The 22,979-nt window shown below is 45.8% G+C and overlaps 1 long non-coding RNA gene across 2 annotated transcripts in view; it reads right to left on the bottom strand.

Annotated features, from left to right (window-relative positions):
- Positions 1-17,173: 17,173 nt before the first annotated feature.
- Positions 17,174-22,979, bottom strand: part of LOC138990794 (uncharacterized) — a 79,925-nt gene continuing 74,119 nt past the window's right edge. For both annotated transcript variants that reach the window (XR_011466908.1, XR_011466907.1), the window contains 3 exons: positions 19,550-19,639; positions 18,965-19,169; positions 17,174-18,069 (listed from right to left, as the gene is read on the bottom strand). This is a non-coding gene — a long non-coding RNA (uncharacterized lncRNA). The remainder of the gene's footprint in view (positions 18,070-18,964; positions 19,170-19,549; positions 19,640-22,979) is intronic.

The raw sequence follows: 22,979 nt of genomic DNA, 5'->3' as shown, positions 1-22,979 counted from the left end.
TGACTTAGCGACTGAACAACAACAGCTCCTATCTGGAGGTTGCATTTTTAGTAATGCCAAGATTGTTCAGTGACTTTAGCTGGTAATAGCCTGCATGCCCTATTGCAAAGCTCATTAACTTCTACTTTAACCTCAATTAATGATCATCACTTGTTTCAGTTTTTCATTAGGGTCTACAAAATGGTCATTTTCTGTGTCATTTCCTTCATAATTCAATTCTTTTGTAATATCAACATAGAAGAACCTTCCTTCATCCATCTAAGCTATTGGTTACTCTGAAATTTGGTTCATACTGAAAAGACAAGACAAATCTGGAGATAGTCTGGAACATTCCATGAAATCAATATTTTCACTGATTTACATTTTGAATGCACTAAAAGAGCTTAATTTTGAAAGGATATCTACATCAAATCTTTGGAAAAATAAGCAGATAATTCATTCAGTTCAGTTCAGTTCAGTTTAGTCGCTCAGTTGTGTCTGACTCTTTGCGACCCCATGAACTGCAGCATGCCAGGCCTCCCTGTCCATCACCAACTCCCGGAGTGCACTCAGACTCACGTCCATCGAGTCAGTGATGCCATCCAGCCATCTCATCCTCTGTCATCCCCTTCTCCTCCTGCCCCCAATCCCTCCCAGCATCAGAGTCTTTTCCAATGAGTCAACTCTTCACATGAGGTGGCCAAAGTACTAGAGTTTCAGCTTTAGCATCATTCCTTCCAAAGAACACCCAGGACTGATCTCCTTCAGAATGGACTGGTTGGATCTCCTTGCAGTCCAAGAGACTCTCAAGAGTCTTCTCCAACACCACAGTTCAAAAGCATCAATTCTTCAGCGCTCAGCTTTCTTCACAGTCCAACTCTCACATCCATACATGACCACTGGAAAAACCATAGCCTTGACTAGACGAAACCTTTGTTGGCAAAGTAATGTCTCTGCTTTTGAATATGCTATCTAGGTTGGTCATAACTTTCCCTCAAGGAGTAAGCGTCTTTTAATTTCATGGCTGCAGTCACCATCTGCAGTGATTTTGGAGCCCCGAAAAATAAAGTCTGACACTGTTTCCACTGTTTCCCCATCTATTTCCCATGAAGTGATGGGACCCGATGCCATGATCTTCGTTTTCTGAATGTTGAGCTTTAAGCCAACTTTTTCACTCTACTCTTTCACTTTCATCAAGAGGCTTTTTAGTTCGTCTTCACTTCCTGCCATAGGGTGGTGTCATCTGCATATCTGAGGTTATTGATATTTCTCCCAGCAATCTTGATTCCACCTTGTGCTTCTTCCAGCCCAGTGTTTCTCATGATGTACTCTTTAGTATTGCCCAAATGTCAACTTTGAAAATTTGGATATACAGAATAGGTTTCCCATAAGTGAAGCAGAGTTTTCAAGCAAGAAGACCCTGGAGAAATACTGATCAATATACCAATGGAATGACCAATAGATAATCTAATATAGACATGAGACAAATGATAGCCAATATGTCCAAAAAGTGACAACACAGTAGCACTAATTATGTGGTGGGCACCATACTAAGTGCTCTACACACATGAACACGTTTAAGTCTCATCACAACCTTCTAAGCTAGATACTCTTAGTATCCTCCAGTCCACAGATGAGGAAACTAAGGTAAAGAAGCTAAGGTTAGTTACCCAAGGTCACACAGCTAGTAACCAGAGGAGCCAGGAGTTAAACCCACGCAGTGTATATGCTGGTAACCACACTATACCACACAGCTTTTGGCCAAAGCTGATGGTTATGGTTATGTGTAACTCCCAGAAAGTTAACCACAATTAACATTCTCTACTGTTCAGAGAGAAGCTTCAAATCCATTCTAGTCTAATTACTTTTTAAATCCCACGAACAGAGGAACCTGGCAGGCTATGGTTCATGGGATCATAACAGTCAGCCATGACTAAGTACGCATGCACACATGCACACAGGTAAGATGGTTACTTCTTACACAGGTAAGATGGTTCGTTGTTCAGTCACCCAGTCATGTCTGACTGTTTGTGACCCCATGGACTGCAGCATGCCAGGCGTCCCTGTCTCTCACCATCTCCTGAAGTTTGCCCAAGTTCATGTCCATTGCATCGGTGATGCTATCCAGTCATCTCATCCTCTGAAGCCCTCTTCTTCCGCCCTCAATCTTTCCCATGAGGGAAACTGACTTTCCAATGAACCAGCTGTTTGCATCAGATGACCAAAATACTGGAGTTTCAGCTTCAGCATCAGTCCTTCCAATGATGGTTGCTTATTACTAATAATAGCTATTATTCGTATAAGGCAGGATGCTAATCTAAGCTCTTTAAACATACTAACTCCCCTATCTACAAGGGCCTCCCCACTCCCCAGTGAACTCCAGGCTAGATACCCATATACCTATATCCTTGAGAATGCCCCCAGGAGATTCTGAGGGTCTGTCAGGAAAGCGATGTTTATCCAGTTTCTTGAAGGACCTGTCAGCCAGCCCTACCTGGTAGATGTCAGTTCTGGAGTGAGTGAGGTGGCCTCCAGGAAGGAAAGAATGTCACCCCCCTCCCCAAGCAGCGTGTCTATCCCCTCCCTGCCCAGGAGGGCACTCTTTGATTGATGCTAGGAGACTTCCACGGAGAAGGCAATGGCACCCCACTCCAGTACTCTTGCCTGGAAAATCCCATGGATGGAGGAGCCTGGAAGGCTGCAGTCCATGGGGTCAATGAGGGTTGGACATGACTGAGTGACTTCACTTTCACTTTTCACTTTCATGCATTGGAGAAGGAAATGGCAACCCACTCCAGTGTTCTTGCCTGGAGAATCCCAGGGACGGAGGAGCCTGGTGGGCTGCCGTCTATGGGGCCGCACAGAGTCGGACACAACTGAAGCGACGCAGCAGCAGCAGCAGCAGCAGCAGGAGGCGTCCAAGTGGCCACGTGCACCCGGATCCCTGCTCTGTGGCATTAATCAAAGAACACAAAATCCTGGTGACAAAGCTGACAGGCTTGCCTTATTCTGACTTGACGTGTTCTCGTATTTGTCAACCTGTCTTTCTCTATTTAGCCATCATTGTGGCTCCAGCCTTCCTCTTAATACCGGTAAACATTCATCAGTGACTCAAACCAGGTATTGTTTGCTACCCAAACGGCCCCTCACACAGGTTCTCTTGTGATCCCTGAGTCATCATCTCCACCTGAGGGCCGCCCCCCCTTCTCCTGGCTTCTGGCCAAGGCTGCTCTTAGCTTGCGCTAATTGGCACCCTCCACCCCTATCTCCTCCGCTCTCCCGCCCACTCAGGCAGGCTGCGATTGAGAGCAAGAGTTCGAGAGCTGTGAAAAATGAGCAAAGCTCGGGAAACAGGAGAAACTGCAAACTGGGAGCCCTTCACACCACTTTTAGGGCAGCCCCTATTATGAGAGCCATAAAGAAATAGCAATTTATGCATTTAGAAGCAATCGGCCCTTTCATCTGGAGTGGCTGTTGAATGCAAAGCACACTCCATGGCGGAGGAGGCCGGGGCCCCAGCTCCCAGTGCGCGCCTTACTGCCGCCAAGAAAGAGCTCCTTGCTGAGCCGCTGCTCATAAAGCAGCTGGAGGCGGAGTGGTGGAGCAGAAAATCGCCTGGTGAAGGCGAGATTTCATTTTCTGCTTTTGTGTCTCATGAATGTTCTCTCCCAGGGGCCTGCTCCGGGGCCCAGTCGCAGAAGGCAGGAAGAAATGCTGGCTGGAGCCAGCCTCAATGATAGCCTGACTGTGCGATGGACAAAGAGGAACAACCAGAGACATTGACGGCAGCACTCGGTCGCTGGGATCGTTGCCAGGGTTGAGACCGGAGATTTGCTGTCCTCAGAAAAAAAAAAAACCACCTTTATCAACATAGGGGCCACAGGAGGCCACGTCCATCCCCTCGGTGTGGTCGCTTCTGAACCAGCTAGATTCTGGCTGGTCCACGTGACTCAAGACCACGTCAGTGTTTGAATCGCCCGTGAGCTTATTAGAAAGGCAGACAGTTGGGTCCCACCCAGAGCTACTGGGAAGCCTGGCATGCTGGAGTTCGTAGGGTCTCAAAGGGTCAGACACAACCTAGCCACTTAGGTTGTGGCTAGGTTACTGACTCTAAAACAACAACAAAGAGCTACTGACTCTTCTGTATTTCAACAAGACCCCTTGCTGATGCTCCTACACACCCTGGCTGGGGGGACAACATGAGCTGTTTGTTGTGAGGGGCGAGAGGTGGGGGAGGATGGGAGAGAGCTGAGCTGTGATGCTCAGACACTTTCCTTTGCAGGTTGGCGAAGAGAAAGTGGCCTGTGAGTAACAAGGCAGCCCATCCTGCCTGCGGGAAATTCGCTGAAGCCTGACTTTCAGCAGTGAGTCACTGTTCACTCTCCTTCTAAGTTTTACCCGGTTCCTCTCCTCTCCAGTGAGGCGAAATACCAGAGCGAATGGCCCAAGTCCTTTATTCACGCAAAACTCTTTTGCCTGTTGGAAACCATGCTCTTAAAACTTTCATAAAGGCCCCGACTGCACCCAGCTGAGGAGGGCCCTGCCGGTTCAAGACACTCACCACCAGCCACCCTCTTCCCAGGCACAGGCCTCATCCTCAGCCAGCTGAGATTTAATGGGCAGGTAGACCAGAACCACGGAGGAGGCCGCTGGCAAACTTCCATAGATGAGCCCCCCTCCCCTTTCATTTTCCTCATGTAGCCCCCCACCGAGGGCCAGGAGCGAAGAATTATATTACAAAATCTGCTTTAAAGGAAAACCTCCCAAGTACTTCTTTAATCTTGCAACTATTTCAGGAATGTCTGTGCTGTCAAGCTGTGAGGAATGTCTGCCTCAGCACCCATCCACATCCTTTTGAAAATCCACCTCTGATGTGGTGAATGTGAAAACTAGCATCTGTGAAGGAGAAGCGGGGCTTTCCTTCTTGTAATGCAAACCAGAGGAGTACACACGTTCTTCTCTCCTTACACAGAACATGCTGCTGGCCTCAGTCCTTGCCAGCCCTGCCCTGCCCTCCCTTTTCTGTTTGCTTCAAAGAGGCAGTCCAGATGGGAATGTTGATTCATTTGAGCAGAAGTGTACCAGAGTTGCATTTGTTTTTAAAAAAACATTGCTGACGAGAAAGGTATATGAACTTTATCTTTAAGCCAGCTGACCATACAGAAAGTTTGATTATTTTCAAATATGGATTAGGTCTGTGGGGCTTCCTCCATGGTTCAGTGGTAAAGAATCTGCCTGTAACACAGGAGATGTGGGTTCAATCCCTGGGTTGGGAAGATCCCCTGAAGGCGGGCATGGCAACCCACTCCAGTATCGTTGCCTGGAGAATCCCCAACAACAGCGGAGCCTGGCTACAGTCCCTGGGGTCGCAAAGAGTTGGACATGACTGAGGCGAGTTAGCGTGCAGGCAATTGGTATGTGACAGGAACTGGACACTAATATCCTAGCATTTGACACGGAGGACCCCATGTTGTGCTATGTCCCCTCCGAAAGCCCAGCACAGTCCCTTGCCACACTGTCAGCACTCAGGTAATGTCTGTGGCTGCAGAGGCAAAGGGTGGGAGAAACAGCAGACACCAGACATGTGTCTCCAGGGCTTGACCTGCTTCTCTCTGTGGGGCAATGTCAGGCATCCAAAAAGCTTAATATTAAATATAAATCGAGGATGAAAATGGAATAATAAAGATTTTGGGGAGAGTGAGCCATAATAACCATCAGTCCTCCTGGTCTGTAGAACCCCTCTGGAGTTGGGGACCTGCCTTAGGCTGGATTCCCTAGAATAGAGCATGAAACAGGGATTCTTGCACACATGACTTACAGAGAGTGCTCCCTGGACAAGGGGAAAGAGAGGAGCAGGAAGGGGTAGGGGCAGAAGAGCTAGGAAATATGTGACCTCCCCTGGAGAGAGCTCAGGAAGCACAAGTTATACCACCAAGCTGGCCCCATCTTGAGGCAAGGGACCATCAATACACACTACGGAGGGTGGAGGGTGAGAAGGAGAGGGTGGACCAGCCCTAAAGGGGATCTGGGTGGGGCACCTACAGTGTCCATTACTTTCCCTTCAAGGTGCAGTTGGGCCCACCTGTCAGACCTCTATAATAAATATGTAGGTTGATATTTGTGGCTACATGTATATCTCAGTTCAGTTCAGTTGCTCAGTCGTGTCCAACTCTTTGCAACCCTGTGGACTACAGCACCCCAGCCTTCCCTGTCCGTCACCAACTCCCAGAGCTTACTCAAACTCATGTCCATTGAGTCGGTGATGCCATCCAACCATCTCATCCTCTGTTGTCCCCTTCTCCTCCCACTTTCAATCTTTCCCAGTATCAGGGTCTTTTCCAGTGAGTCAGTTCTTTGCATCAGGTGGCCAAAGTATTGGAGTTTCAGCTTCAGCATCAGTCCTTCCAATGAGTATTCAGGACTGATTTCCTTAAGGATGGACTGGTTGGATCTCCTTGCAGTCCAAGGGACTCTCAAGAGTCTTCTCCAACACCACAGTTTAAAAGTATCAATTCTTTGGCGCTCTGCCTTCTTTATTGTCCAACTGTCACACCCATACATGACCACTGGAAAAACCATAGCTTTGATGTACTAATAGTTTCTTTATTGTCTCTGCTCCCACACACTACAGTGTAAGTTCTATAAGGACAGGCATGTTTCTCTCTTTTGAATGACATCTCCCAAGAATGGGCTTCCCATGTGGCACTAGTAGTAAAGAACCCACCTGCCAATGCAGGAGACTTAAGAGATGTGAGTTTGATCCTAGAATCAGGTAGGTCCCCTGGAGAAGGGCATGGTAACCCACTCCAGTACTCTTGCCTGGAGAATCCCATGGACAGAGGAGCCTGGCAAGCTACAGTCTATAGGATCGCCAAGAGTCGGACATGACTGAAGTGACTTCACATGCACACCCCAAGAATAGGGCTTGACCTGTAGGAGGTACAGGGTGAATACACGGTAATGAAGGAATACTCCGAAGAGTGTACTCTGTTATTGCTCAGGGATTTTGCAGTGATTCTTTGGGTACAAAGCAATCAAATTCTGGCCTGCATGAATAAGCAAGAAACTATAACATATTAAGAGAGGAACTGTAGGGCCCTGTGATTCTTGGATTTCAGTGTGTTTAAGAACCATATAGGGTTCTGGTTAACAATGGGATTCTTGGTTCCTATCCCCAGAGATTCAGACTCAGTGGTTCTGGAAGCGATTTAAGAAAACGCACTTAAAAAATATATAACCATTGATTTTGTTGTAGGTGACCTGAGGCACGTACTTTGAGAAACACTGATGGAGTCTGAAACAGTGGCTCAGATAGTTATAAATAGCTTCCCAGACCACCCAGTTGATGAGCCACAGAGCTAGGGTTAGACCTGGCTCTTCTCACTCTCAGTGCCACGTGTTTTCCACTCACAGGCTCTCTTAATATATGTTTATAAGCTTTGCACGTACCTTGGTTACCATGGGAACGCAAAAGCCTGATGAAATCCTACAACTATAGCTGGTTTTGAGGCTTCAGTTGATAGCTATCTTTAGAAAAACTCAGCTCCACAATTTATTGTGGCCTGTGTTGCCCTGAGTTCCTGTAGAGTCTTCTAAAATTGTAAATGTGCTTTTGTGATGTGCTGATGCCATAATCCTTTGACAGGAGGAAGCACAATGAAAGCCAGGAACCAGGCCCTGGCTCAAACTGGTTTGGGGGTGGACTAAAAAGACACAGGGAGGCCGAGTGGAGAAACTGGAATGAAGCTATACTATTTAATGTGTGGTGAAGGGCTTCGAGGTGGCCATTAACTGATTCAGGGAATGAAAGAATGAGGGTTGGTTTAAAGATATTTCGATGAAGAATATTTCATTCATTATAAACCCTCTGGTTGAGAGCATTGATCAGCCTTAGAAGGACTGTGTTTGGGGTAGAGGTTAGATCCTAAAGGGACAACAGTGGTTGATAAGCCACCTCCCAAGAGCAAATCCCTGAAGCCAAAACTGTATTACCAGCTGTGGCACTTACCATGTGCCAGGGTCTAAGATTTATATACTATCTCACTTGATCCTCATAATATTGCTTTATGTGGATACTATTATCCTCATTTTACAGATGAGAAAACAAATAGACTACCTAAACTCACACATTTACAAAATATCTGAGCTGGGACTTGACCCGGGCAATCTGGGTCCAGACCTACCCTTTTAACCAACCACTTCTGTCCAGTGGATCTGAAACAGAACAACAGGCAGAACTCCTGTCTTTAGGAGCATTGCCGTAAGGGTTGATGAACCATTGTTAAGAGACTGAACTGCTTGCATGGTGGGAGGGCAGGAGGGGGATGGTTGAGGAGGGAGGGCTAGGCTGGGGAGACCCTGAAAATAAACTTGGGAGGATAGAAATACCCAAGGGTGGATTTCAAGTCACTGATTCTGCAAAGGTAGGACCTGAATTCTCCCCTCCTCTCCTCTTTGACATAAACCAAAAGTTTACCATGCTCATTAGTGCATTATCGTCCAATGGATTCTTTTCTGGGGGAGAAGCTTAGAGAAGAGAAAGAGGAGCCATCTGAGCTTTCATAGAGGAGGGAAGGCACCTCTAGGACTGCAGTTTCCCTTGACCGCGGTGGGGCGAGTGGTGCGCCCACCCTGACCAGGATACACCAAGCAAGGGACCCATGGAGAGGAGAGCAGTCGTGGGGAGGGGCCCTCCGTGGGGGAAGGGAGGCTGCAGAAGGGATCCTGTTGCCTTGGCAATAGAGGCTGCGGAGAGAAAAGAGAGTGAGAGAAGGAACTGTGGGGAGGCCTGAAACAGAGCTGACAACGAGAGCTGGGTCGGGGGACAAACCTCAAATCTGAGAACATTATTTTCATGTATTAATAGTTTGCCCCCAGGTAGAGAGGCCCTGTGAAGGAATTTTGCCAGAATTCATCCTAAATGGAGACAGGATAGAGACTTTAAGGCAAAGAGGTGGGGTGAAGTGGGGCTAAGTCATGTGAGTGCAGAGCTGCACCCCGGCCCCCCACTCTCCTTTCCTCCTCCTTCCCTGCCCCCTCCTCTTCCCTCCCGGTCCCTTCCTTCCCTCCCCTCACCGCCCCATTCTCTAGTTCGGCCAATTTTTGCCTCCGTCCTCTGTGATGCTCAGCTAAGCTGTGATGAACGCAAATGGGAGAAAGGTATGAAAAACCGTCCCTAGACTTAAACTCGGAAAGTATTTATATCTGAAACAAAGTGATTTTTGTTAGCCCTGAAGAATTTCTAAAGTGGGATGTGGGTGAACGGGGTTGGGAGGGGCAGTGGTAGTGGACAGGGGCGGGAATGATGTGTAAGACTGTCTTTATCTTCCCCTGGACTCTATGTGCATCCCCCCAAACCCCCAACACACCTCCTCCTCACATAGGCCCCAGAAATACAGTGGGGACAATACTTGGGAAAAGGCTCCCTGAGCCAGGTGTGAAGGGGTGGAGGTAGCAGGTGAAGGAGGTGCTCCCAGAATAAGGCCTTGTGCTTGTTAAAGCCAAGGGAGGAGGAGGCCACTGCTGCAGATCCAGGAAGCTATATCTGCATCCAGGGTAACCCTACCAACTCCCGGGGCTGGGAGCCCTTGCCCAGTACACAGTGTGGCTGATGTTAATATCCACTAATGTGCCAGAAGCAGCTTATCCTGGGAAGACTGGCTGGATGTAGCCGAGACCCTCTCACCTCCCCGTATCCTCTTCGAGCCTAGAGATGTTCAAATTCCAATATTACTGTGGCCTCTTGGGTACCTGCAGGCTAAAGAGGGCTGGGGATATTTGGGTTACACAGCAAATCTTTGAAATGTTTTTGCCTTATTATTTTAAATTCAAACCGTGTTCCCTGATTTTTTTCAGTCTGTGCCTCCCTAATACCTGAGTGGAAACACAGCTTGGCAGAGTTGCCCTACTGCCCCTCAGCCCCACACTAGCGTTTGGTGGTCTGACCCCTCTGCTCCTGGAGCCTCCACAGCCCTGGCCATGCTCACCGTGGGTCAGTGCTTTCTACCCTCTGCCCTTTAATGGCGAGCAGGCAACTACAGATCTATACAACGGTTATACTTTTGGCATACACAATACAGTTTTGTTTTCTTTTTTGATTCTGTTTTTTTCAACTTCTCAGTTTAATTTTCAAGAGTGAGATTTTTTTTTTTTTTTTTTTGCAGTGTGATACTGAGGCTCTGGGAAGGTTTTGTATCTGGGAAGTCGTCCATAACCAACACGAAGGTGTTTATCAAACTTGATGGTGAGTTTTGGTCGTGGAATGGTGAGACCTAGGAGAGGAGAAGAGCCCTCCTGATTCCAGGAGCAGCCAAAAGTACTCAGGGATAGGGGCTGGGCTGGGGATTCTCTGGAGGACAAGAACAGTCAGCGAAGGGGAGGGCCCCTGGCTCCAGCAACTCCCTTAGAGGGGACACAGGGCGTGAAGGGAGGGGAACACGAGGAGGGCACACAGCACTCGCAGAACATGTCGATGACTGACCTTCCCAGCCCTCTCACGCCTCTGTGTTTCATGACCTCTGGTGTCTGTAGGTGCCTGGGTTCTGCTCCCTTGCCTCATTTCTCCCCTTCTATAGTGTGGCCGCCTTATGTGTAAGTGAAGAGCCAGCATCAGCGGTTCCAGGGGAAATGGCTGGAACAGGGCAGAGCTGACAATGAGCAAGTACACACCTGTCTGGAGTCCCAGTTGTTAGACAGGTGGCCATCACCCCCTGTGAGAGCGGTGACCCTTGAATGACCCTCAGTGGGGAGATGCTGGCACTGGGAGAGGCCAACTGGGGGAATTGCTCACTCAGTCACCCCCAAACTGTCTGCAGGACCACCCTCAGCATCTGCATTATTTTTTTATTAAAAAAAATTTTTTTTAATTTACTCTTATTTTTGGCTGCACTGGGTCTTTGTTGCTGCTCAGGCTTTCTCTAGTTGCAGTGGGTGCATTTCTCATTGTCGTGGCTTCTCTAGTCGCAGAGCACGTGCTCTAGGGTGCACGGGCTCAGTCCTTGTAGCACCTGGGCTTAGCTGGCCCCACAGCATGTGGAATCTTCCCAGAACAGGGATCGAACCCATGTCCCCTGCATTTAGCAGGTAGATTCTTAACCACTGGACCACCAGGGAAGTCCCCAAATTATTTCAATTGTTATCTTATTTTTCTGTCTCTTCCCTCCTCTCCCCCTTCCTTGCCTAAACTGTTGAATACAAAGTGAACTACATGTGTTTTTGATGTGTCTCAACTCTGTTTCCCCTTGACCTTTATTCCTGTGTGTCTGGTTCTGGGCTTTCCTGATGGTTGTTAATCCTTGGCTCAGCTCAGACGTCTGTCTTTTTGCCTCTCCACCCACATCAGCCCTGTTAACACCAACATGTGACACCTGTTTTGGAAAAACGTTGGTGGCATCATCCTCAGACGTTATTTGTAACATCTAGGCCCAGCCAGGGACTCCTGTCACCCATTCACCAAAATAACAGACTGTGAACACTGTGTTTCACCATCCATCACTAATACATTTTAGCTACAAGTAGGACTGCCAGATTTAGCAAGTAAAAATGCAGGCTGTCCAGTTAAATGTCAATTTCAGAAAAACAATAAATAATTTTTTAGTATAAGTAAAATGCAGAATTTGGAACATGCTCATAAACTTAAAATTGCCTTTTGTTTATTTTAATTTCAAGTTTAAGTGGATGTCCTATGTTTTATCTGGCATTCCCAGTTATAAGTCATGCAGCACCAATAATAGCAGTCTGGAACTTACTGACTTAGCAAACTGAGGCATCTGAGGGCTGGGTTGGCTTCAGCACAGCCTGATTGAGAGCAAGGGGTATGCCTAAATGATGTCCCCCAAAACATGACTTGCTCTTTCTCCACCATCCAGGTCGGCCTCCCCCAGGTTGGCTACATTCTCGGATAAGAGTTTTTTGACTTTATGGTGACAAGATAGCTGTGGTTTTCTGGACTCATATTCTTAAGATTCAGAGATGGAAAAAAGAGAAAAGTTGTTTTTCTAAAAGCTTTTAAGAGTCATTCCAATTAGATCAGCCTAGATCACATGTTCACTACTAACTCAATCTTTGTGGCCAAGGAAATGAAATACACGGACTGGCCAGGGCCAGGGCTAGTTGCTGGCCTCAGAACTAGAGTGGCACCCAGACCCATGGACCAAAGGAGGGCTATGGAGGGCAGCGGGGAGACCCAAGAACTGCTGCTAAAGAAGGCTAGGTGGATACGGGGAAGGCAAACAGTGCATACTCTGCAGCCACTTGAAATTAGAGTGTGCACTGGGCTGTATTCTTCAAGTTCTGCAGAGCTTACAAAGGCCTGGAGAGACAGAAGGTAAAGGCAAGACTAGGGCGGCGTGGGGGGCAGTCTCCCACTTTCAAACAGCAGTGCCATCAAACTGTTGTCATCAACTGCTTCCTAGAGTTGAGCAGCACCCTCATCCCAATCGCTCCCCACTTTGCCATATTGGAGGAAAAACGTGAGACTTTAAGAAAGTTACAGACTGAATGTTTGCATCCTCTCTAAATGCATATGTAGAAACCTGATCCCCATGTGGCTGTATTGGAGATGAGCCCTAAGGAAGTAATTAAAGTTAAATGAGGTCATGAGGGTGGGGACCTAATCTCACAGGATTAGTGTCCTTTTAAGAAGAGCTGCCCCCCACCTACACCCATCCCTTCCACCCATACACAGCAAGACGGCAACTGTCTAAAGCCAGGAAGGGAGCTCTCCCCAGAAACCAATTTTCTGACACCTTGATCACAGAATTCTAGTCTTTTTTCTTTTTTAATGTTTGTGATCATTTTTGAAAATTTGTGTTTATTTATTTTAATTGGACGACAGTTACTTCATGACATTGTGATGGTTTTTGCCACACATCAACATGAATCAGCCATATGCATACACATGCCACCTCCCTCCTAAACCCCCTTCCCACCCTCCTCTCCACCCCAACGTTGTCACAAAGCACCAGCTTTGGGTTTCCTGCATCATACATCAAACTCCACTGGCTATCTATTTCTACATATGGTAATGTATATGTTTCAATGCTATTCTCACAAATTTCACTTATTTTTTTGGCTGCACTGGGTCTTCATGGATACATGCAGGCTTTCTCTAGTTGTGGCAAGTGTTCTCATTGTGGTGGTTTCTCGTCCGTGCAGAGCATGGACTCTAGAGCTTAGTGGTTGCCACTCATGAACTCTAGAGTGTGGGCTCAGTAGCTGTGGTACCTGAACTTAGTTGCTCCTTGGTTTGTGGGACCTTCCTGGACCATGGACCAAACCCATGCATTAGCAGGCAGATTCTTAACCATTGGACCATTAGGGAAGTCCAAGTCTTTGTTTACAACTATGAGAAAAGAAACATCTACTGTGTAGGCTACCCAGCCAGTGATACTTTGTTATGGCAGCCTAAGCAGGCTATTACAAAGTGTGGCTAAGTCTCAGAGGTGCAACTTCACTATCACACAGCATTACAGGTGCAAAAGGCTTTCAGGATGTCTAATGACCTGGAGAGACCTGGTCTACCAGATAGCTTTTCCGTGTATCTACAAGAACAAATGCCTTGGACTGCTGTAATGCCCTCAAGCAGCTCATATTCTGCTGAGGAGAAACAGACACATAAATAGATCATTGTAAAATAATGTGGTTAGTGTACTGACCAGACTATCCATAGCATATCATGACTATATAATGCATATTCATGAAAAATGGTTCATTTTGAAAATGTTGCTTTCATTGAAAGAAACTTAGTACAGAGTGTATTATATAGTTGAATATATGCCAACTATGACCCCACTAATGTAAACGACAAAGATGCTTTGAAAATGAACGGAATTTGCAAATGTTAATATATTCCACATATTTTAAATGGTAATATGACTTTACCACAAATTCCTCAAGGCAATCAAAAGAAATGTGATATTTAATGAGGAAAGATTTTAACTTAGTCACTGAAAGAGAAGTTATTATGTAACATAATGCTCAAATTCACAGAAAATAATTTTTTTCAAATAGATGTGACTTATTTAAATTGTTTAGTAAGTCTTTTTGGACTTAGCAATCAGTCCAGTACCTAAAACAAAAAACATTTGTGAATGAATGAATGAACAAATGAATGAAAGAAAGAATGAGAATGCTGGGGTTCAAATCTTGGCTTTGTCATGAAGAAACCAATTGCCTTAGTTAAGTCAGTTAACCTCCCTGGGAATTTATTTCTTAACCAGTAAAACTGGAAGGTAGAATTTACTGGAGAGTGGAGTGAAAGTTGCTCAGTCGTGTTCAACTCTTTGCAACCCCATGGACTATACAGTCCATGGAATTTTCCAGGTCAGAATACTGGAGTGGGTAGCCTTTCCCTTCTCCAGGGGATCTTCCCAACCCAGGGATCAAACTCAGATCTCCCGCATTGCAGGTGGTTTCTTTACCAGCTGAGCCACAAGGGAAGCCCATTTATTGGGTATTTCAGTCTTTAGCCAGATCACCTTTTGTTCAAATGGAATATTATTTGGAAGATGGAGCTAATAGGAAGTGTGTGCATGCGTGCCTGCGTGCGTATGTGTGTGTGTGTGTGTGTTGTTTGTCAGGGTGTATTCTTGGCTCCATCTCACCTTTCCCCTCCCCTGGCGATCCCTCCTCAAAAGAGTAGAGCCTGAGAGCTACTGGTCTGGAGGATCCCTGAAGTCATTTTCAATCTGACTGTGGATGACCCTATTATTGCAAACCATGTGGTCACAGAATACTAGCTGAGGAGGTGTCAGAGAAAACTGAAGTCCATCTATGGAGAAAGAAGGAGGAAAAATGGGACATTTTGAACTGATTGAACTTGGTAGCCTGTCTGAGAAGCCATAAACAATAGACAGAGCAGCTCTTTACTCTGAGTCCCTTTTAGGTTAGGTTCTTACATGGAAAAGATATAAATTAGGCCCAGAGTCAGGCCTTCCAGAAGAATTCGAGGGGCGATTTCTCTAGCACAGTAATGTGGCTTTTCTCAGCCTTCTCTGTCTAATGCTCTCAGCCAAAACATCACCGAGGAGAACTCCAGGCTTGAGAAAGTCATGCTATTAATACTAACACAGCCCGCCCTGCTGATAACTGATGTGGTTATAATGGGAGCTGAGTGAACAAAAACACGTTTCCCCAACTCCAAGCCTCAAGCACATTTTCCATCCTCTGTAACAGACTGAAGCGCTGGCTCTGAGCAGATGCGTTTCCTTGCTCTTTTGTGGGCATTGCTTCGTGCCCTCATTGGAGAAGGAGAAGCTGAGGTCTCCACTGGCAGAGTCTACAGGAGGCGGCCGGCCTGCAGAGCCTCCTTCTCCCCTGTTTATGGAAACTGCTTCAAGGCTGGTGCTATGAAGGCCTTTTTGTTTATACAAATCATTCCGAGATAACACATTTCTCAGAGAAAGTCTCCAAAAAGCTGAGCACTGCTGAGCTGAGCCTTCTTCACAGTCTTATGACTTATGCCTTGGCCAAAACCACCTCCATAACATACAGCCATGAGCTTCATCCTGTGATACTGAAAGACCACATAACATCTGGAAATAGCCTTGAGGAACTCATGCAGTAAGAGACCGAACCCCCCAATTTTACCCTCCCAAAGCCAAGCCACCTTGATCACTTTGTCAACCCTGGAAGTTTTTCTGGAGAAGAGAAATGACGACATGAGAACTGTATACTATGTCAGTGGCAGAGGGCCAGTCTGAGCTTCTGGCTTCTAATCTTGCACTTAATAAATTAGTTCAGCTACTTCTTTGTACAAATTTACTTCCTGTAGACTACAGGGAGAAACCATTGTCAACAGCATGCATTTTATAGACAAGTTCTAAACCACACAGCATTTAATTTTTTGCAACACAGCCCTCTGTGCTGAAAGGTTAGCTGTGGCTCTCTGAATAGCTTTCATCTGAGTGTCTGGCAGGAAGGAATCTGATTTTCCAATGGGTCAGTATTAGCTAAAATGTTTGTCATTATATATCCCCTGGAGTTCTCTATGCTTTGTTGAGTCAGCTCTTGTCCTTTCTGGCAATAGCCTAAAATCACTGTCAGGGATCTTGGGTTACACCACAGCTGTGTAGTCACCCCGGAAAGCTCTTGTTTAGACTGAACTCAAAGTCCTTGACTGGATACTTAAGCTTTCCCTTCCCTTTGTCCAAACTCCCAAGGATGGAGCACCCCAGCTACTGTCACCCCACATCTGTATTATGTCTACCAAAGATGAGTTTTAGTCACCCAAAACAGCATCCATTAAATATTGTCTAGTCTGGCTACAAGGCAATGTCTACAGTATGATCCGTATTTGGTTATAATATACACACTAAGACTGGAAGAAAATTCCCCAATCAATAACTGTCTTTCTCAGATGGTAAAAATCTATATGATTTGTTTTCTTCCTTCATCCTCATATTTCCCAAAATGTCTACAAAAAGTAGGTATTATTCTTAGAGTAGGGGAAAAAAGTGTGTGTGTGTGTGTGAGTGAGTGTGATATGGCTATAATACCATAACCAATATAGAGTTTGCTCTCCAAAGGGCTCAAGCTCTGAAACCTAGACTGTTTATTGAATTTCCTAGAAAACAATTTTTGTCTCTATTTTTCAGGTGTGTGCATGTGTGTTAAGTCGCTTCAGTCATGTCCGACTCTTTGCAACTTAATGAACTGTAGCGTGCCATGCTTCTCTGTCCATAGGATTCTCCAGGCAAGAATACTGGAGTGGGTTGCCATGGTCTCCTCCAGGGGATCTTTCCAACCCAGGGATCAGATCCAGGTCTCCTGCATTGAACGTGGATTCTTTACCATCTGAACCATCAGTGAAGCCCATCAGCCTACTGCTGCTGCTGCTAAGTCGCTTCAGTCATGTCCGACTCTGTGCAACCCCAGAGACGGAAGCCCACCAGGCTCCCCCATCCTTGGGATTCTCCAGGCAAGAACACTGGAGTGGGTTGCCATTTCCTTCTCCAATGAATGAAAGTGAAAAGTGAAAGGGAAGTAGCTCAGTCATGTCCAACTCCAGGCAAGAGCACTGGAGTGGGGTGCCATTGCCTTCTCCGGGAGCCTACTACTACCCTTCAATTGTAGAGACAACTTAGGAAACATTGATAAAAATTTCAGCACTCCCACTAATTAGGATGAAGCCAGCAGAAAATGAAAGGAGCCCAAATCAATAACTTAATCTTTAAACATTTTATTTGGATACATGTTTATGCTTAATTGATTACAAAACATACTTATTATCGAAGGGATGACCACAGCAGGCACTTTAATCTGTTTCTCTTCTTCCACTGAGCTGATGCAGAAAGTTGCTCAGGACTATGACTCTGAAGTGCAGGGTCTGGATGGTTTCTTTCCCATTTGTCCAGACAGAACCTTGAATGTCTCAGCACCTCAGGGGCGCAGGGAAAGGGCTGCATGATTTTGTCTTCCAGCCTAGTCCTCTGACTCAAAGGAGAAACAAATTGTATAAAGCTGTCCAAATAACTCTGATATGCCTAGATTCTGGTTGTACCAAGACGGTTTTGAGACAAAACATGAGCCATAATAAAAACACAACATGCAGAGTATACTGATGATTATAAGCTAAGACTACAGCCAAGAGTATAGCAGAGGGAAAACCTGGAGAATCTTTCACATGGCACTTCAGGGTTCCTCCAGTCTTGGAGTTCTTAAGAGTGCTGACGTCCAGAACCAGCCAGTGCGGACTTGAACCTGGTTCTGCATTTACTTACCATATGACAGTGAAAAAAAATTGCTAGAGCTTTCTGAGTCTCAGGAACCTGACCCCATCTTCCTCCCTCATAGGCTTCTTAAGGGAATGTCTTGAGAGAAGGTCAGGAGCCTTTGAGCCCAGCAAGCAGCACAGTGAGCGCTCCTGGGGGGGTCTGCGGTAGGACCACCAGGCTCCCTGCCCCCACCCCCAAGCAGCTCTGTCCCTCCAGCTTCCTCTTCGTGGAGGCATCTCCAGTCCCCAGAGATGAGAACTTGGAAGTGAAGAGGGAGGCTTTGATGTCTCAATGTGACTGCCCAAGCATCCCTCAGGGTTAGCTGAGGGATGAAGAGGACACATCCCGGAACTCTGCTTCCCCAGCTGTGGTCAGCCTGGATGGGAGAGAGAGGCAGAAGCACATGGGAATACTACAGTTCTGAACACGACCTGGCTACTGTGGTCGTCAAGAATGGACAGTAAGCCCCAGCCTGGCTTTTGTCTCTGTGGCGAGCTTTCAGAGCAGGTGATACCCCCACTGAGTGGTATGGCAAATGCTGGCATGGACGTTAATAATATCAGTTTAGCTCTTTTTCTAACTGGCCGCCTTCTACCTGGACTCCACACACACTACCACCTCATTTGTTCAGGTATACTGGGAGCAGAATTGATATTTTTGTGCTTCTTCTATACACTGGACACTGGGTAAGACACCCTCACAGTGGCTCCTGGAATTCATACAACCATCCTGTGAGGTCTATAGGTACAATACTGTCACCCTGACCCTACAGAGAATGACACTCAGATTGCTGATGGGAATAAATTTGTCCCACTTCATACGGCTCGTGTCTGGGGTGTCTGGGGTGAGATTGAAGGCTCATCTCACTAGCAACAAGCAACTATTTTCCCAAGACTTACACAGTAGCTTGAATGATCTAGAATAGTGCCAAGAACTGGGAAGCCCTCTAAAAGGTAGCTAAAGTACATAGCACGGACTCTATGTACTAAAGAGAGTATATTTTATTCATAAACAATGTGATCTCCCAGGGCCTTGCTCTGAGGATTTTGTTTTCTGCAAGTAGCAGGAGAGAGAATGAGTTTCCTCTGTGATGTAAGTAGATCTCATTGGCTCCCAGTGATGCCTCCCAATGAGGACAGTTTAGTCCAGACATGCCTATTGGACCACCCAGAACCTATTTTGTGCTGGTCTCCCTGATGCCACACCCCTCCATGTTAATCAAGAGTTAGGACCAAGGGACTTCCCTGGTGATCCAGAGGTTAAGAACCTACCTTCCAAAGTAAGGCATGTGGGTTCGATCCCTGGTCAGGAAACTAAGATTCCACGTGCCATGGAGTAACCAAGCCCGAGCCGCAACTACTGAGCCTGAGCACTCTGAAGCCCAGGTATCACACCTTGAGAGTCCAGCTAGAGTCTGTGCACCGCAAGGAAAGATCTGTATGAGGCAATGAAGCTCCCACGGGCCGCAACAAAGACCTGATGGAGTCAGATACATAAGTAAATACAAGAGTTAGGATCGAGGTCCTAGTTTTTGAGCTCTAATCCTAAAGATACAAAAGAAAAGGTTTGTCTTCATTCCCAAGTCTAAAAATGAAGAAATAGGTTAGTGAACTCAGATGCTCAGATGATGAAGTCTCACTGAAATTTACACTTGACTGGAGAATCCCTTGGTAAGTGAAGTCTACTTAATCACTTACCAGAAAGATGTTCTTTGAAACCATCACAAATGTGATTTAAAGGAAACAATGTATTCTTTTATTCTCCATTCCTAAAATAACTTATGGCAATTCATTTGGGGCATGAGATCAGTCACACAAGAAGGGTTTTTTAAAAATTTAGATCTATGTTTATTTTACCTTTACTTTCAAAGGGCTCCATGTGGCTCTCGCTCAGCTCTGATTTATTGACCAACAATAAGACATGTTCATTAAGAGTTCGGCTGGATCCTGCAAAAGAAATACTATTTAAAGTGTTCTGAAGCAACGGAGTCATTGCCAATAATACCCATTAAGGCATTTCAGAGAAGATGGATTTGAGCACTCGGAACTGCCAGTACCATCGTAATGGTGATGAGTAAAGCCTACCACCCTCCAGCTTGAAGAGTCAACGGTGAATTAGAAGAGTCACCACAACACAACCTAGAAAACCAAGACTTGACTGGTTAAGAAGCAGGGGGTGAGAGTCAACCTTTTAAGATGTCCTCATATGAGTGTAAGTAGAAGGAAAAAATTTTTTTCTTTTTTTTTTTTTTTTTTTTTTTAGCTGTAACAGGTAATGATAATCAAAAATTTTTTTTTCTTTTTTTTTTAGCTGTAACAGGTAATGATAATCAAAATTTTTTCAAGTCAAGGGCTCGTAGGGTAAGTTTGAACAATTTCAGCAGCTAGCAAAGGGACTTTGTTAGACTCAAAGTTGGCGTTCATCAGATTTTTCCATTAGATTCACTCTCTTTTTCATGCTACACTCAACATCTCAAGATGCTTAGACATTAACCAGTGGTTATGAGGACTGCATGTTTGTTATTATTTTATAGGCTTGTGGGGTTATTTTTTACAATAAAATTTTAGAAGTTTATAGTTGTCTGATAAAGATTAAGCCTTGCCAAAATTTTGGCATGCCTTGTTTCATCCCCCTCCCCAGAGTAGATTTTTATTAGGATAATTTGCTATAATGATGTTTTGTGAGACAGGAAGTTTTCACGAGACATAATTTTGGAAACAGGCTGGGATACTCAGATGTGCTGTCTTTGAATTCCTAAATCCTTTCCTATTTTAACACCACTTGATTCTAATAGCTATTAAGTAACCCTGGAAGAAGTGCCAGAGTTTTCTTCAGTAATCGTAAATCATACACACCAATGCCAAATTCCTTAAACAAAAGTTAGGATGGAAGGGCAGGCACAGAAGCACACACGCAACATGGAACACAGTGTAGGCAGAGCGGATTTTTCTGAAATCCCTCTTTGTGAGCAGAGCTGAGGGGCTGTGAAAGGGAAGCCCATTTTTTTCTATAACAATGGTATTCTCTGCCCATAAAGATGTTTTCTAGCAGGGGTGAATCTGAATGCATCCATCCACACAGTCCAATTTTATATCTTTTATGACTAAAAAATTTATTTTTGCAAGATGCCTGCCTAAACTAGACATGGAGGAGGGGACGGGACGGAAATGAGCAGTCTGAAGCCCCAGACAGGAAAATGCATCCTCTTGACCTTGGCCATGTGACAAGATATACGCTGGCCAGAATGACCACTGGTTCTTTCTTGGTGCCCCTGTTCAGGCCAAGAGACTCTGCGACTTGTTACTGGGCTTATAAATAATATGAGAGAAAAGTCATGGTCCCTAAGTCAGCATCTGCTTTTTGTATCCTGAAAGGGCCTAAAAATTTGCATTTTGTAGTCACTTGGGCAGACGTGAAGATTATGGGGGGGAAAAAGTGTTAGAAAAGCACTGGTATAACTGGTTGAGAGCACAGGTCTCAGGCCAGACAGTGCCGGTTCAAGTTCTGACTACCACTTAGGGCTGCCAGCTCTGGGCAAACTTCTTTAACCTCTTTGTGCCTTTGTTTCCTCAACTGTAAAATGGGGGCTCATACACATGTCATATATACATATGTGTATATGCATATGTATATCCAAATACACATGGACACATACATACACACCTTATCCACATATATGGTGCCAAGTCTACAGGGAGCGTATGTTACTAGTTAAATGCCCAATAGGTGCCAGACTCACACTGAGTGCTTTTATATGAAGTTTTATATAAAGTTTTATTTGGCCTTCCCAGGTGGTATTAGTGGTAAGGAGCCCACCTGCCAATGCAGGAGACATAAGAAACGTGGGTTTGATCCTTGGGTCGGGAAGATCCCCTGAAGGAGGGCATGGCAATCCATTCTAGTATTCTTTCCTGGAGAATCCCCATGGATAGAGGAGCCTGGCAGCTTACAGTCCACGGGGTCACAAAGAGTTGGACACAACTGAAGTAACTGAGCACCACGGCTTCTTACTGTGAGCTTCCCTCGTGGCTCAGCTGGTAAAGAATCCACCTGCAATGCGGGAGACCTGGGTTCAATCCTTGGGTTGGGAAGCTCCCCTGGAGAAGGGAACAACTACCCATTCCAATATTCTGGCCTGGAGAATTCCATGGACAGAAGACCCTGGCAGGCTATATAGTCCATGGGGTCACAAAGAACTGGATGCTGCTAAGTGACTCTCACTTTATTTAATCTTCCTGTGCTGGGCTTATTTGCTCAGTTGACTTTATTTAATCTCTATAGCACACTTAAAAGGCAGGTCATATTATTTCCATTTTATAGGTGAAGACATTGAGGTTCAGAAAATTGCTCAGGTATGTACATAGGTATGAGGCCTGCCTAGAAAGTATCAGACCAGGTGTGTCTGCTCCAGCATTGTATTGGACACCATTGGTGACCCTAGCTCACTTCAGCAGCTTTTTGATAAACACATACATTATAGTCTCGATTATTACATTGGTAATCAATTTGATAGATTAGAAAATTACTCCTCTGTCCATCATCGTTTGTCTAACTTATTAAAACTAATAGGCAGCATTGGAAAAATACATTTGACACCTGAAACTGAGTCACTCTGGGCCTTAGGAGAAGGCCCACTCTTGGCCCCGGGCGTCATGGGTTTCAATGCTGTTAGAAGGGAAGAGAGTAGTTGCTGCTTTCTTCCCCTCTGCACCAGAAAGGAAGGGCCAACAAATGCACAGCTGCCTCTCAACAAAGTGATAAAGCCCAGGACAGCCTGCCTTCCTGACCTGGCGAGCCTCTGCTAGCTCGGTTGCCAGGAAATCATTCTCAGATGGGCTATCCTTTGGGGGCCCCAAAGCACTCAGGGATTTGGGAACAGGGCTTTCCTTACCAGGAACACTCAAGCAGGAAGTCAGCCTTCCTCACAGGGTCCCCTGCTTGGCTTCCTGGTTCTACAAGAGGGAGAGGGAAGAAAATGCAACAGAAGAACACTAATCAAGAAGAAAGAAAAACAACAGCACAGCAAGCAACAGTGTTGAAATAGCACAGTGATTTGAGTGTATGAGAGATGTTATAGTCTTGGTTGACATTTATCTGCCAAGTGTTGACAAAGTCATTTGGAAACTTCTCTGGGGTTCTTCTGCTTGGGCACAGAGGCTGGGGATGGAAGAAGAGGGCTAGTGGTAAGAGAAGAGCCCAGAGAGGTAACACCTGGAAGACAGCAGGCTGGACGCTATGACACCACCATCAGAGAAAGGCTTGCAAGGGCGTGGTCTCTGCAGGGCA

This window comes from Bos mutus, chromosome 14 (genome assembly GCF_027580195.1).
Source record: "Bos mutus isolate GX-2022 chromosome 14, NWIPB_WYAK_1.1, whole genome shotgun sequence".
NCBI lineage: Eukaryota > Metazoa > Chordata > Mammalia > Artiodactyla > Bovidae > Bos > Bos mutus.
The sequence above is the reverse complement of the archived record's forward strand: the minus strand, read 5'-3'. Positions and strand labels throughout refer to the sequence as shown.